This window comes from Coturnix japonica, chromosome 3 (assembly GCF_054131305.1).
Source record: "Coturnix japonica strain WE chromosome 3, WE-NBRP24, whole genome shotgun sequence".
Classification (NCBI taxonomy): domain Eukaryota; kingdom Metazoa; phylum Chordata; class Aves; order Galliformes; family Phasianidae; genus Coturnix; species Coturnix japonica.
The window spans coordinates 31513472-31530357 of record NC_140665.1 but is presented as its reverse complement, the minus strand read 5'-3'; the positions used below and the strand labels follow the sequence as shown (position 1 = coordinate 31530357).

Below are 16886 nucleotides of genomic sequence, written 5' to 3'. Positions count from 1 at the left end.
TCATTGTGCAAGTTCTCTAACTGAAGAACAATCAGATATATCAAATGCTGCTGGCTTTTATCCACTGGAAGCTCACTTGCTCATTTTATTTATGAATATTCTGAATATTTTGGGAAGTCCAACAGTTCTTCATCATTCACCTCCATATTTTTAAGTGCAACAGAAAGCCATGAGGTTATTAAGTGAATCTTAACATGATGAAATCTGTGACGGAGTACTTCCAGTAGTACAGTTTTGTTTTCCAGAATGAACAGAACAACATTTAGAAAACCTCTGAAACCTATTTTTTACTAAGGATTTGGTACAGAAACTGTCAGTTTTCTAAGGAGGGTTTTGTGGTTAGAACACAGAACATACATGCTGAAAAAGAACAAAGGGTGCTTCCTCCCTAGCCCTGGTGTAAAAGCTAAAAACACTTGAAAGAAGGTGTTCCTGTACAAAGTAAATAAATAAGTACATAAATAAATCTATATATTTATACATATGTATGGATAATCCTGTAAAACAAAACAAAAAAAAAACCAGCCATATATATATAATATATAATTCTAGTACATAAAAATGAAAGAAGTTATCTTTTCACTCTCCATTCAGAACAAACATAATCCGGATTTGACAGCAGCAGGATGTTGTACATGTTTTTATGCTAACACAGGTTCCTTCTGTTAATGCAAGCTTGCATGCAAAAGACTGGACACAGATCTAAGTTAGGGAAGTTACAGATGCATATACAGCTTGTAAAGCTCTCCTACGTAGAAAGAGGAACAGCAGCCAGAATTTGCACAAGGTCAACAGTCCCCATCCTCTTTCCTAGCAATAAATAAAGCCCCATGATGTTTTTGATAAACTGATGTTTTCTTCTGTCCCACCAGAGCTGTGCCTTTCGTTTCTGTCCAGTGTGCTGCCTCAGTAACCCTGTCATTCTTTCTCCTGAGAGATAATGGTGCAAAACGTAACTGCTGTTTGTTCCTTTTGTGTTCTCAGTCTGTGTTCCTGTTTGATTAGTGGTGTTTCCTCTTTCCTGTTCTTTGTTTATTACTCTAACACAGTTCCTGTTTATCAGTTTACAGTAACCAGACAAAAATAAAGTTGTTTAGAGCTTCATGAGACCTCTGTCTTGAAGTAATGGAGGTTCAGTCTCACAAAGCATTTGATTACTCCACTCCTTCCTGATCTCTCAGCTTCTTTCTCTTCTCCTTCTCCCTTCTTCCTTAGCCGTCCTCTCTTTGCTGTTTCACAAGGTACTTTTTGCTCCCCACCAAATCCTTCACTCACCCATTCTTCTCATTTCAGATCCTGGAAACTTAAGTCCAGAAAGAGGGAAAGAAACATGGAATGGGGCCACAGTGCAGCCGGTGTAGATGTGAGCTTTGCAATGCTGAGAAGAGAAACACGGTTGGATGCTGCTCTTCAGTGATAGGATGAGTGAAAGCCAAACAATTGAGTGAAACCAAGCCCATTGCTGAGCACCCAGCCAAGGCCTGGATTAAAATTTCTAAATCCTCAACATGAGAGAGTTGCACCCTGGGGTGCAGAGCTCAGAGCAGCAAGCTGGGGTATCACAGCTGCAGAGATTGGAAGCTCTTGGTGATCCCTGACAAGTAGCCGTTCGCTCCTCCTGACCTTCACAGGCTGCTCCCAGCTGCTGCAGAGTCCTGGAGAGCTGCCTCCAATGTACCCCTTCTTGCTCCTACTTCCCTCCTGGCTCCTTCCTGGTAGTGCAGTCCTACGTGGTCTCGAAGTTTTACTGCAGGGTTTTGCAATGTTGAGGTTGGAACTGGAGGGTAATATAACATCTAGTTCACTGCAATAAATAAGACCTCAAAATCAGGAGGCTTTGGTCACAAAGTGGTGTCAAGAGCCATAATTTTGATTTTTTGGTGGCTGTAAAACTAGCTCTGCTTGTTAGCCTCTCAAAGTCTGCATAAACAATCTTATTTGCAGCTGGGAGCTCCTTAATGAAAAGAAATAATGTCTGTCCAGAAGCTGGAGGAGATGCCCTAAAGAGTGAATTAGATCTTGTGAGACTCGGAATGACCATACCAAGGAAAAGACTCGCCCTTCCAGGATGTTATTTAAACTACCAAGGAAATACTTAAAAAGAGCTTGGAGAAACAAACTGCTTGAAACAATACTTGCTGCAAGTCCAAGAGGGAAGTCACAGCAAAGGGCCAAAATCTATTTCTTAATTAATAACCAGCCTGCAGCACCCAGAGTTTTACTGTGACAAAAACATAACTGTGGCATGAGATATCACATAACTAATCAAATTTCATGCTGTCCCACTACAGTAACTGAAAGCAAGAGGCATTTTTATAGGCAGCAGGTCAAGCCTTGGTGCTTGTAAATAATCAACACAAGCAACTTCACTAGCATTTCTAATGAAGTTTTCCATTCATATTTCTAGTTTGTACCGGTGATGATGATGCTGCTGGCTGTTCAGATACCTAATAGGAGACTCAAGGGTCCAGCCTGAGGTATAAGTTTCCAAATGCTGCCCTAAGTTCCTCATCAATGCTCACAGTCAATCACTGAAAGAAGGGTGACTGCGTTCCAGAGCCCTGCATTCCTACCACTTGATTGGATGTTGGAGAACAGAATAAAAAAATACTTGTAGGGTAATAAATTCTTGCCTTGAATGTTTTCATTTTCACAGGCATTCTCATTTTGAGTGCTTTTGCAGGCACTGATTTCCCCCAGGTAAAAATACACGCACCAGAGTCACATTTACATTTTTGTCTAAGTGTTGCCGCCCTCTGCTTTCCAATAAGTTTTTATGCCTATGTTTAAAGACATGTAATTTGTAACAAGTTTTACGCTGCAAGAGAAACACATAAAATTCTGTTTATTATCCCATTCTTTATTTGTCTCTGTGTTCAGCCTGTCCCCCTGTAGCACTGAACAGTCATTTGCTAACGACTTAGACAGTAGATAATCACCAGTTTTGTCTCCAGGGCTTAAAATAACTCAGGGTGGTGTTTGTGAGCTTTTGCGTACACACACGCACCCATCCCCTGCCCTCAACAGCCACAGTCAACCACAGACGTATTTCCAGATATCTAAATATCATTTTTCTTTGTGCAGCAGTGGGAATATGTCCTGAGTCACCCCAGCTCACTCTTTTTCTCTGGAACCATACAATTAGCATCTGTTTTTAGTACTTTGTGTTCAGGCAGAAGGGGATAGAGAGAAGTCCCTATTGTTGTCGCTGTTGCTGCCCCTGTTGCTATGGTCTAGTTGGTAGCAGAGTGAAAAATTTTAGCCAGCAGAATGAACCAGATCATGCTCCCAAGTGCATCCCCACACATCAAGAAAGAAAGAAATATCTCGCCCCATTTAGAGTCAGTAATTTGATGTTTGCCACAAAGGTCTCAAAAATAAAAGGTCTCTCTAGCATTGCATCAAACTTCTCTTAAAGTTCAAGTTTGCTTGTGCTGATTGTTAATTGTAAGCACCAAATTATTAAACAACTTAACTGCTGGTGTCCTCACTGCTTTACAGCTAGGTCCTCTGAACAAGTACAGCTCAGACTGCTACAACATTTGTGTACCTCATTTCTTTACCAAATCAAGTATATCAAGCAAGCCGGAGACACGGTTACAAACATTGTACAATCTGGATCACTGCAGCTCCACAGGCAGTTTCTATGGAAAAAGGTGAAGAGTTGGGCCAAGCCCAGAAGGAAAGTGTGTGAGTATGGCTGAAAAAGGGGAGAGACAGCAGAGGTGTGGAGAGCAAGGAGCTGGATGTTGCCCTGTGCAAAGCTTCCCTGGTGCTGCAGGCAGACACAGAAATGTTTTGGCTCAGGTCTTAACAGGCCCCAAGGAGAAAGCTGGATGCACAGACTGGTAAAATCCTAGCTGATACAATGAAAATGTGACACAGTTCTATGACTCTGAAGGGAAAGAACATGGTGAGTTCTTCTTAAAAATACCACAGCTTCCCCTTCGTAACATCCAGAGCAATAGTTTTCAGCTATGCAATCACCATGACCTTAACAGTGAACCAAAGACTACTGGATTTAGAGTTTTCATACTCTTCCAATCATATTCAGCCATAGTTTTGTCATAGCATTTTGTGTAAGGTTTTAATGACTGATGATCTCACACTACGTGTGCTCTTACACGAGATACTATAGTCACACAGGCAGTGCCATAGTAACATCATAACCTGGTTCTGTTCAGTTGTAGGCCTAAATCACAGGTGCCCATATTTTAAAAGACGTTTTCAGCTATTTTGGGTATTACTTGTGTATTATTTGTCACTGCCCAGTCAGCCATTTTCTTGTTGGCCATAAGCTTTCATGTGAAGCTAAGTTTTTATTATCTCTGAATAATTTCTATCAAAGCAGTTACAGAGGCAATGATAAATAGCCCAATATGTTACACATTTTTTTCATGAGCAGGGAGCCAAATTCTTTCTTATTATATCAAGCATATGTTGGATTGTGCTAGCAGGAAGTGTTTGTGTATTTGCATACACATCATTTTCAAGAGGATGAGCTCCTCCATTGCCAAACCACATTAGCAGTCAGACAAGATGTCTGTGATTTTCTGAATATTCAGCCCTGAAAACAATAAAACTGCAGTTCTAATCCTAATGACCTAATTCTAATCCCATGGACCATATATCAAATACATGTGCAAATTGACACAGTCTGTTCTTCTACATGTCTTGTAGCAGAGAGAGACACAGTCTCAGACCTGGAACTTCTAATGCTCGTTGCCATGTGAAAATTAAGAGGAATCGAAGTAATTTCCCATTCCTTCTATGAATAGGCCACTTTGACTTTCATTTGAAAACCAGTGCATTTTTATATGATGTCAACAAAAGATGTTGCCTGTAAATTTTATGACCCACATTTAAATTAGAGGTGAGATTTGTTCCAGTTTACTGATGAATTCTGAGGAAGTGGAATCAGAAATGCTACTCTGGAAACTGATGAAACTCAGCTCTAGAACATAACTGTGGGTCCAATGTTTAACTCTTGCCATGTGGTTTGACATTAGGCATTGGGATTTAGCCCAAAACCACTCTAGATTGGAGACCAGCCTCAGGGGCTGGTACTGCAAACCATCCTGGGGTACAACCACATGAGCACCACGGTAACACTTTACAGTTTATTCAGTGAGCTCGCTGAAAGTTCTTCAATTCAAACCAATGGTACAAGACTGGAACGCTGTTTAACAGCAGTGTTTCAGCAGTCTTGGAGCTGTAACAGCATGGCTTTTATGTCACAGATGGGATTTGACGCGGCTGATAAACATTCACATTGCAATCAGCAACTGCAATCTCAGTTGCCGTATCAGCCACCTCAGTATGACTCGAGCCCATTTAATCTAAGATTTCAAACAATCCAGTCCTCGTGGTTGTCTATAAAATCTCTCCTCTGTCTACCATGGGCATGGTCTAACTTCTAAACCATTTATACTAAGGTAATTTTGTTATCCTATTTGTCTGAAGAATCCCTCCCAGAGATAGTTTGCACAGCAGAACTACAACAAACTCTGTTATCTGGGCGGTTCAGAAGAGCATTGTTTCCAATAAAAGACTTGGCTTTGACAATTAATTAATAGCCATCTTTCAAAGATCAAAGAATAGAACCTGATCAGGAGCAGATGCTGCCATGTGTGGTTATTTACATTTTCCTGTCTGGTATCCTAACAAGTTTTTCATGATTTTTCTCCCCTCTGCAATAGATAATTCCACAGTTTTATGAAATAAAATTGATGCATCTGTTCTTGGCAGATGACAGAATACCTAAGATTGTGCTGCCCTTGATCTGTACATGGAATTTTTCCCAGCATGAATGGGAGTTTCACATACATGTGACCACAATCCAGAAAGGAAAAATCCTTTCATCCTCAGGGAGTTTTTCCTGGGAGTGATATTTTTTCCTAGCAGTGATATATCACTGGGCAAAAGGGCTGCAGGCTCAGATGTAGATACTGGAGATTGCTCATAACACACAGGCTTCTGTCTTTCCCTTCCTGTGAGGGTAAAGTCATGGATATTAGCATGGTGCATCCCTACTCTGTACATTTGGGTGTCTGCAAAGAAATCTGGTATTCCAGGTGCTTCAAGACAGTAGGTGCTGTTGCTGACTCTGGTTGGACAGATGATGTGCCCAAGCAATACGATCCTCTTGTCACTGTTTCTGCTGGTAATTCAAGTTCAGACATGCAGATTCATTAAGGAAAAGTAAACTCTACTTAAGCTGAAACTGGACAAAAAAGTGTATGTTGGTTAAGTCTAATGATACCGAGATCAATTGCCATCTAGAGAAACTGTAAATAATGACCAGAAATGTAGCAAAAAGAAAAAAGAAAAACAAAAGAGATGGCAGTTGATTTGGAAATAGCTGAGAGAGAAGGGAGAAAGATGACAGAAGTTATGGCAGGGCAGTAGGCAGCAAAGAACAGATGGGGAGAGAGGAAAAATCTCTTGCTCGAAGCGAGATTTTGTGAGCATGCATATCCTGTATATAGGCCACCCACCCATGACACATGGATATTGAAAGGGTGTTATTCTACCCCTTATACATAGCACTGGCTTTCCCTGTAACTAGGAAAACATTTATTTTAAAAATTGAATCAACCCTGACTAAAACATGGGTTTCAGTTACAGGAAGAATAGGTTCATGAACTCCAGCTCGATTTCTGAACCCTGCCATCTCAAATACAAAACCAAAAAATCTCATATCTGCAAAACTCAAGCTCTGGGAGGTTCACCTCTCCCTGGATCACCACGCAAACTACCCAGTAAGGGGTTTCAAACTGCACATGAGGCAAAATAGCTGCTAATACTCACTTTTAAGCCACTGAGAGAGAAGAAAAGTATGAAAATGGGTACAGTGAGTGCCCTGGGTAGCAGAGCTACATCATTCATTTACTCAGAGGCAGTGTTCACAGTCACAGCACCCAAAAACTCACAGTAATCTAGACAACTATTAATGCCAAAGCGGGACAGATTCAGGTCTTTCAAAGTGTGGCAGAGAGAGCTCTCCAAACCCTTCTGTTTCTCTGCAGTTCCTAAAAACTGGGTAGATTTGTAGAGCACTCCTTCCTTTTCTAAATAAAAGGTTTTGCCAACCAGTGCAGCCTCACTGGCAACTGCTGAGTATCTGCGGCAGTGGAGGTATGATGTGAATTCATAGGCCACAGGAGGAAGAATTTGGCCCCTTTAGGATCCCTGTGTGGTCCTACCCCAGTAGGACAAGCAATGATAGAACAGCTAGCAATATAGGCATTAGACAGGCAATGGGCATATCCTCATGAGTATCCAGGACCTTGATATTATCCCTTGACAAAGGTAGTCCCTGATTCATAGGGGAGAAAGATTTAGCTCATATAAGTATTTTAATTCTGCTAAATATTTTGCAGCTTTCTGAAGACACATATCTACACAGCCAACTGCTATTAGACATGGTGTGGCATACAAACCTTCTTTTGATCTCATACCACTTCTACATCACCACAGCCTCACTAATTCAAGGCTCTCTAAGTGACACGATCTGTAAATGGAATCCAACCTGTTGCTTTAACTTTGTGTAAATTAAAAGGTAGCTTTAATAACTGATCTTCATGCAATTACTTTGGATTGCACCTGAGGATAACAAGGGTCAGAAACTTGCAAACTTTCACTTGTCATAGGGGAGTTTTTAGTGTTCCCAAAAACATCGAGTTATTACTTTGACAGGTTCCCCCATCCATCTCCTACCTGTCCAGAGTCATTCAGTACATAAGTTACTGGACTGTATAATGGTTTGACTAGCATGTGAGCAAGCAAAGGCTCAACTGGTTGCATCTGAAAAGATCTGGCATTCTGGCCATAGCTTTCAGTGTTGTTTGTGCCTATCACTGTGAATTCAGCAGCTGTGTCTTCCCGGAACATTGAGACCCATCTCCTGCTGTATAGGAGGACTTAGGAAGTTTGCCACGTTCAAGAACAAGGCTGTTCTGTTTGTTGTGGATGTTTACGTGACCAGATATACTCTGCTGAGCAGTACTTGAAAAATATCTGTGGCATGTGCTTCATCCCAACCACTCATTCCCTTTTCTTGACCTGCCCTTTGTGGAGAGTGTGGAATGTTAAACATTTCTTGTTGGTCTGCCCAGCCTCCTGCTCTATTTACACTTACTCTCCCATTCCCTTATCCTGGGGCACCTTTCAGGATATTTTCTTTCCTGCTCAAAGTAATAGTGTTGGTAGGGCCAGATTCTTCAGCAATTAGGAAGTGGAGCTTGCTATGAAAGCTGGAGTCTGTATCCATTGAAGCTGCATGTGGAATCTGAAATAAAAAGCAGTAAAAAAAAAAAAAAAGGATTTAAATAATGCATTGTGTCTTACCAAGATCGCCTTTAAATCATTCCTTTTTTTTCAGCTGCTCCAAGAAAAAGTATTTTTGAAACAGTAAGGAAAAATCCATTCTGCAGAAACATTTCTTCTCAACATAAACAAGTTTTGGGCTCTTGAAACCCACTAGATCAGTAACAACAAAGCCATCTCTGCTGTACTGAACAGACTATGCAGAGAATGAGCCTCAGAGCAGAACAGCCCAGAGCCTGCACTTTCATTCAGCCTAATTTACAGATTTTATTGTGAGCTATTATAACAAAACTAAGCAATGTGAACACTTACTTAACACCTAGACAGGTTTGTTCCTGTTTCACTAAAACCACTTAGAAGCTGCTTTAAAATAAAATAAATAAATAAAAAACATTGTCATTTTGTTTTGTTCTGATTTTTGTGTAGATGTTTTTATGTGTGTGTGAGATATGTTAAGAAGTGAGGGAAGCAGATGGACAAGAAATACTTGGTCAGCCACTCAGAAATTTGAAGTGAATAAGAATTCAGCTCTTCCCCCAGACTTCAGCTATTGCCTGAGAATTCAGCTGCTTTCAGAGCTTTATGTCACCTCCTGAAGAGGTGCTGTAATGCTACAGCTCCCATATATGCTATTTAATTTCCTATTTTAGTTTCACTTGCTATTTTAAAAACATGGTGCCACCTCCCTTTCTTCTGAGTTATCCTTTGCATTAAGAACAAACTATGAGAGAGAAAAAAGATGCTTTCATTAACGAGGTTTCAATATAAATATCAGTTTTAAGGAGAATCCACAGAAAAGCATGGAGGAGCCTCCAAACCTTTTTTAAAGGACATTCCTCAAAAGCCATGTTGGGTCTGAGCTTCTATAATCCCACCATAATGGTGCAAAATGTATAATATACAACATCAGAAACATTGGTGCTGCATAGATCTTAATCCCAGATGGATTACTTCTGAAAGTTCATACTCTTATGTACTGATAAAACATAGTACATAGTAAGGCCTCAGCCAAGACTCTGAAATGTGCCTATTAAGCACAGACACCCTCACACTTAAGGCACTTTGCATGATCCAGTTTATAGAACCTGCTGAAAATACTTTCATCTATGTGGAGGGGGCTGCTCAAAACCCAAAGGTTTAGCTGTGGAGTTTAACAGAAGATAAAGAGATACAACAGTATTCGGTGTCTTGGTAACAGTGACACCAAAAATAGTCACACATGCCAGTGTCACGATGGCTTAGAGTGTTCCGGCTGAAACACTGCCTGTCTGCCTCAAATGGCCACGAGGTTCAGATCCAGCTGCTGGCTGCCTGCTGAGCTTTGACCTGAACTACAACACAGTGAATTGGTCTGTGCCTAAAATCGTAGCCAGATCTTGGTGTGTTTGTGTGTTGGTGATAAAGGGTGTCTTCAGTGAGAGATGCAAAGCAGACTCATGGATTCCTCATGCTTTCATCTACAGAGCAGGATAAAAAGGATCTTGGCAGTGGCAAAGGACTGCACAGTTCATTCATTCATGTATGCCAGAGGGAAGCCAGTAAGTTTCATAGTGAGATAAAAAAATGTCTGAAAGGTCTGGCTGAAAAATTGCACTGTCATGCTTCTCTTTGCTGTTGAATGGGTGACCAACCACATCTTATCAATAAAGCTATTATTCATGATCTCATCTATCCGATGAAAAGATTCTTGGGGTATAACTGAAAATAACTTGGTTTGCAAGGATTTACAGGCGGAGAGGGCAGGAATTCCATGCAAAGCCCATGTTCAAAGCATCTAGATTCCTCGTGGTTTCTCATCTTCCTGGAGGTAAACTAATATGAGAGAAAATGTGTACCGCTTCTGTGTCATTGCACAAGAACACTGTAAGATCGTCAAAGAGATTTACTCACTAAACGCTGAGAAGTTTATTCAAGGTATGTTTCTGCCCTGCATGGAGATACACAGTGGTGAGGCTGTATGGAAAGAGCTGATGCAACACTGATTCCTTTACCTGCTTAAATGTGAGCATAGAAGTGGGGGAACCTCCTGGTCAAGGATGGAAGCAGCTTGGAATCTGCGGGTTAGGGGTTTAGGCCAGGGTAAATCTTTTAGCCAGTCTGTGCATTTCTTCACACTCTGGGGGGAAAAAAAAGGGAAAAAAAAAAAAAAAAAGAAATAAAAAAGATAATAACACTTCATATGGGTTTTTGTGGCAAAAAACAAACAGGCAAGCAAAGAACAAAACAACCGCAACAAAGTCAGAAGCTGAGAAATTCTGCATCTTCATAGAACAGAGGATGGGACAGTGCACACACTTAATGTTGAAGCAGACAGTGGTCTCATACACATTGAGGACAAACAGAAAGGGTTTCCATGTGTGCAAGCTTGGATAAAAATGTAAGCCATATTCCCACATTCCATGAGGTCAACAGAACAAGGATGCTCAGAACTTTGTGAAATCTCTTGGAAAGGTGTCCAGTGCACAGTGGCTCTACTGCTTATGGACAGTAAGCTCAGCTCCTCCCAAATTACTGTGTGTGCTGTAATTGCTGGTCCCAAGACAAGTTTTTGGAATCCTCTGCTTAAAGAGTCAGGGATGGGAATGGGGCAGTCACCTTCACAGGTAGCAAATGCAAGTTTTACAGATGATTTGATTATAAGCCTTGGAAAAGGAGCTTCAGTAATCCAAATGTGAAATGCAGAGCATCCAGGTAGTCAACGTGAAATTACAACATGAAATTCTCATTGTAAATAATCTTAAAATCCCAACAAAATAAACCTAAAGCTTTGGAGTTTTATGTTTGACAAAAAACTCTTGAAGCACGTCTTGTTCCTTCTGTACTGACTTTAGTTCAAAGGACAGTCATTGTGAAATCTGAGATACACGACTTTGTTTACAGAATGAGAAAATTCTGATAAACCACTTCCATGTCACCACACGCCTGCCCTTTGGGCTAATCGTGTTTCAGTACTGAACTTAATAACAACCTTCAAGGAATGGATTGGATCACCGTTGTGCCCTATTACTATTCTTTATCTCCTGACAGTAACAAACGGTACAAATACATCAAAGCCCTGTTCAAACTCCCCCCGCCCCAAAAGCATATAAATTTTTCCTCAGACCTTTTGCTGATAACTTTACCTGCTGCAGGGCCTGGTGTAAGATTCTGAGATATTTTACTCCATTTTGCTTATTTGTACCACGGCACACAGTCTGCCATCCTACATTATATAAACTCACACTTCATAGCAAAATAGCAACACCTGTTCTTTGTCTTTGCAGGCACAACACTGCCCCAGAATGTTTGCAATGACATTAATCCCAGCATGAATTTACAGAGGAAGAGGTAAGGAGGTTCAAAAGGAGAAGCAAATCTAGTCCTTCTTTCTGGTCATGATATGGGATTAGCCTGAAGACAAAAACCTGTCTGAGAAAGTGAACAGCTACCAGGACAACAACAAACTGAGTTACTTTTAGCCATGGTTTTCTTTACCAAATCCTGCTAACTCACAGTTCAAGCAAAGCAAGGTTTACATTAAGTGCAATGCATCAGTGTCAATAAATTGATGCTATGTTGAATTAAACCAACTGAAGATGAACTAAATTTCTTCATTTTTCTAGCAAGAATTTTTCACTGAATCAAACATTTATTATGGACTGTTAGTTATTCTCTAAAGTTCTTGATTCCTAACAAAAATAAAAAGGGCTTTCTGTGACACTCAGACCCAGATCTGTGTCTTCGGCAGAACACTCCTTCTGTCTAAAAGACTTGAACCAGATGTGGATTTTAAATAAGATTCTACCCCTCTTCGTCAGAACTAAGAGTAGTATCACAGAAACTATAACAGAATGATCAAACTGTTGTGGAGTGTATAGTTTTGTCATCATCTCCTTGAGTTGAACTAGAACAAGGAAATTATATATTATCGGGTCACATTGAAATGTTTGGGATTTGAAGACAAGTGACAATGTCACAACTGTTTCCCAGGAGTATATTTCACTTCATATCTACACATTTCAGAATTTCTTGTATATACTTTTGAATCAGCGGATACAAGCTGGATGTGAACAGTATGGTAATATCTGAACAGTTTTGTCTGCAGAACGTACCCAGTCATTCCATACAGTCCTTCAGTGCTTTGGTACCACTGAGCTTACAATATGAAATGAAACAAGAACACATTTGCAGGTAAACATCTAGGTAGGGAAGGTGGTTTGATTTAGAGTATAAGAAGTTCTCTAATAGTTCAGGTTACTAGCCATGCAGTTTTGAAAAGTGTGCTCTGAAAGTATGGAAATAGAATGCAATTCTTAGAAAAATCATGTGACCCAGATCGTCTGATTCTAAGTACAGAGTTCAATGTGCATTTTCTAAATGTTCATAAGTTCTTAATTGTCCATAGCAATTTTGACAATCCAACATCAGTAAGACAGAATAAGTTCCTTTTTTTCCTCTCAGACCCTCATTTTTCCCATCTGTAAAATATATTGATCTGTAAAAAATATGTTAAATAACAATAGTGGTCTAATCAAAGATGAACTTTTTGGTCAGGGAAAAAAAAGACGCATAGACATTTTGTCTGGGGAATGGTATCCCATCAAAAAGAGAAACAAGACATGCCTGTAAAGGAGGGAATTTGTTATTGGATGCATTTGAACTTAATTTCCAACGTTAGCAGCTTTTTCTCTGCATAAAACAGAAGCAGGAGTTAACCAAAGAAGTTCCAAGTTAAATTCTCAGTTTTCCATATCAATAAGAGAAATTCCTCCAAACCCACAAACTCAGCCTTTTCACTTTGTGCTGAAAGAGTGAAGCTGGTAGCCAAACCTCAGTATGCTACACATTCATCAGAGTAGCATCCGTTACATGGGTAATAAATTGCCTCCGGAGGAAGAATTTTCCAGCTCCAATGAGCTACCAATAGCAAAGTGCAGGTGTTCCAAAGAAGTCTTTGGTTTAGATGTGGTGAAAGGATTTTAAAGGTGATGAATCAGGACTATTACTTTAGAACAACTACCTAGTTTTTATTTCTAAATTACCCATTTGCACTGCACCTCCTCATCTCTATATACCCAGTCTGAAATACTCCTTATGTTTGCCAACATCACTAGCCACCCAGTGATTTCAGACAGTGTGTTCTGAGAGAGAAACAGAAAGCTCAGGAGTGCTTGCAGCTGCCTACGGCCAGAATGAGCTCCCAAAAGTAAATTTTCAGGGTATGGCAGTCATTTTGGATAACCATAAAATGAAATGCAAAACCGTTTCCCTCTTTTGGATATCTGAATTTACATACCCTGATATCCTCACTTTGATACCATAACATCACAGCAAAGCGAGGGAGCACAGATGAAGGATGTGCTGGCATCAGCAGGCAAGAACAGAAGATAGCCAAGACAAATAGGACACGCTAGAAAACAAAACACAAGGCCGAGACTCTTGGGAGAGCCCTTAGAGTGATGGCTGTCTGTGCTAATATGTAGGACTTTCAGATCATCATGCTTTTTGTCACTCATGATGCTGGATTAGGTTGCCATGGGAAGCTATCACACTTTTCCTGTGTACAGATCAGAAACTGCCATAGCCAGAGCCTGAAACTGAATGCAGGAGTTTACTTTGAACACCTCAATCACATTCTTTAACTTCTGTGAGGTTTCCTGCCATTAATAGATGCCACAGTGTTTGAAAATAAATTTTTGTGGCACCTTGTTGCTGAGTTGGCATTTCAAGACAGGTTATACTCTGAACTTTTCCTTCAGGAAAATGAATCTCTCTACATTTCTGCCACCTTAGATTCCACATGTCTTGTCAAATTACCTTCAAATTCACACGTTGGAACTGTCCAAGTCTCTAAGGTGTAATAATAGCTCAGTAAGAACAAAAATTTGCTCAGAAGACTGCCCTTTGAGTTCCCAGATCAGAAACAAAAACAGTTTAAATCAGCACTTTTAAAATGCACACAAATGCGTGTTTAGTTTTAAGAGAAAATAAGTTAATGCTACATGAAGCTTTTCAACTTGCAAGTTTGAAATGAACTTTTCCTCCTCTCCACCACATCTGCAGTTCACCACATGCAGACAGGCAATCTATGTTTTTGTTGAAACAGAAAAAATGCAGTAAAATAATATGAAAGCAGTCATAGCCACAAATGGCTTCTGTGGAGTCATTGAAATGTTTGAAAATAGCACTTCATGATGTTTTCTTCTAGGTAATTTTTGCTGTCTCCCACACAGAAGACTGCCAAAGACCCCACACTTACCAGGCAGTGCTCCTCAGAACACCAAACTGCTGTTTGATGCACCAGTGCCTCCCTGGATAATCATAGAATAGGTCAACATGTTTGTTGATGAACATTTCACAGATATATTTTGATTCTATTATTTCCTGGTTTACGCATCTTCCAAGACCTTGTATGACACTAAGCCACCAACTGCTGGAACTCAACTTCTACCTCTCCCAAGTGCATGTGGCCAGTATCAGCCAAGCAGATGATATTACACTGAAATCCATCCTATTTATTTGTTTGAAATCAAGAGTGGCTACATTGCACAGGACAGCCTTTACATCTAGGCTACCTCAGTATTTCCTTTCACACTATTTCTGTCTTGCCCCTTCAATGAAATAACCACTCTCAGCCTCAGATATAGGAGATATATTTCCATAAGCAGTAATTCCCCCTTGCTTCTCATTCTCCCAGCCTACCACAAGCACTGGTGTGAATTCTGGTATTAATTAAGGATATGAAGGCAGGAGATTTTGACCCTTCCAACATTTTAAGGTCTCCTCTCTGTGAAGAATAACATTATTTTTGTCATTAGCCCAAGTCCCAGATTTTCCTTTTTGTCGATAGAAATTAATTTCGCCCTGTTACTGCTGCACACAGAACCACATAATCCCTGTTCTTATAGAGTTGTGCCATGCTTCTCTTTCAGCTTGCCTTCAGCCTGTCCCTGCTCCCCTGAGTACTCCACCAGACGCTGACTCTAGGAAGAAACAGAAGTCAGTCATTTGGAAATGACACTGTGCTTGTGTCTGTAAAAACCTCCATCCAAAAGCACCTTTTAAAAGCGAAACTTCTGGAAGAATGCAAAAAGTCAGAACATTTGCTTAGGATACTACAAGGGATGGCTGCTCTTTCAAGGAGGGTGTTTACAAGTAAAATAGAAAGAAGACACCTTCACTTCAACAGCACGTTAATCTCCCTTTTTCACAGACATTTCTCCACATCCATCCCAACCAGAAAACCTACCCAGATCCTTCAGGTTTATGGTCCAGGTCCAGCCCCAGTAGTTGTGAAGTAGTTAATAAGAAATTTTTTACTACTAATAAATTAGTACTTTTTTGAATAAATGCATTTGGACATTGCAATAATGCCATCAGACAACAAAATGCTGGCTTTATTGTTTTATTTTGTTTCCTAGGATAGTATCTGCATTTTATTTTAGTGCTTACTAAGTGCTGGCTTGTCATCCCTTTGAGACTTAAAGCTCAGATTCATAGTTAATGAAGCATGGGCAATAAAGCTCCTATTCATAGCTAGTAGAGCAAGGGCAAAAACAAGGCAAAAATCCCAGTTTTTTACAGGTTGCTAGGAAATAACAGCAAAAAAACTCTGTGAATTCAGAACTCTTTAAAATTACTATGACCATCTGCTATGATATACTAAAGTATCAGCATGCCCTAGTTGTACATTTTTCCCTCAAATATTGTCTAAAATAGATCAAGCAATTACAGGTGAGACAAAATTTCCATTAGGCAACTTATTTAATGGGTTTATTTTATGTGCCATACTCAAGAGAGATCAAGATAGCTGCCAACATTGTACTGTGACTAAATTATATATTAAAGCACTGTTGTGATAACTGAAGGAGACTCCATTCTCTTTGTGAAAAAATCCTCCAGGAGAAAATATTCTGTTCATTAAAAGATAAATAGGCATCGTGATTGAATATTCTTCAGCTTCAGAAAATCACACTTAGTAGCACTGTTGTCTGAACGGGGCTTTACAGACTTTGTATTTACTCCATTCTCCTTTGCAGCGCCCTACACGGCACTCCTGTGAGCTCCTCTGCTTTGAAGTGCTAGAGTGTGTGGGTCTGTTGAAAACTGAGGGGCAGAGCTGCGGACTACAAGAGATATGTAACTATGCTGAATGACTAAATTACTGGTTAGAACTCAATGAATGAACTACTTTATTGAATGCCAGCTAGTAGAGATTGTAGAACCACTTTATCAGCAGTGCAGACAGCCCTTTACCCATTACTCAAAGTACAAACTTCCAACTTGACCTTTCTTCCCAAAGGGAGTATTTCTTACTGTCTCCCAGTAGGATCTTTTTAACCACTCCCTTACTAGTACTGCTTACTAGAAAACTCTTCCAGTTCCTCCTGTATCCTGCCCACCTACCAAAGAAAAAAAAAAAGCTTCTGTCACTAGGATGCATCTGTAATTACCTTATGTCATTATGCTGTGCTCAGACATCTGGCAGCAAGACAGCTGGTTGGGCCCCTAGCATTGGATGAAGACAGGCTAGGGGTCCTTTTTTTTCCTGCATATGCATCTTTTGGGTACATGGATGT

The 16886-nt window shown here is 40.2% G+C and overlaps 1 long non-coding RNA gene across 1 annotated transcript in view; it reads right to left on the bottom strand.

Annotated features, from left to right (window-relative positions):
• Positions 1 to 507: 507 nt before the first annotated feature.
• LOC107311324 (uncharacterized) overlaps positions 508 to 16886 on the bottom strand; it is a 43214-nt gene continuing 26835 nt past the window's right edge. The window contains exons 2-3 of the long non-coding RNA XR_014943892.1: positions 10320 to 10444; positions 508 to 8290 (exon numbers count right to left, since the gene is read on the bottom strand). This is a non-coding gene — a long non-coding RNA (uncharacterized LOC107311324). The remainder of the gene's footprint in view (positions 8291 to 10319; positions 10445 to 16886) is intronic.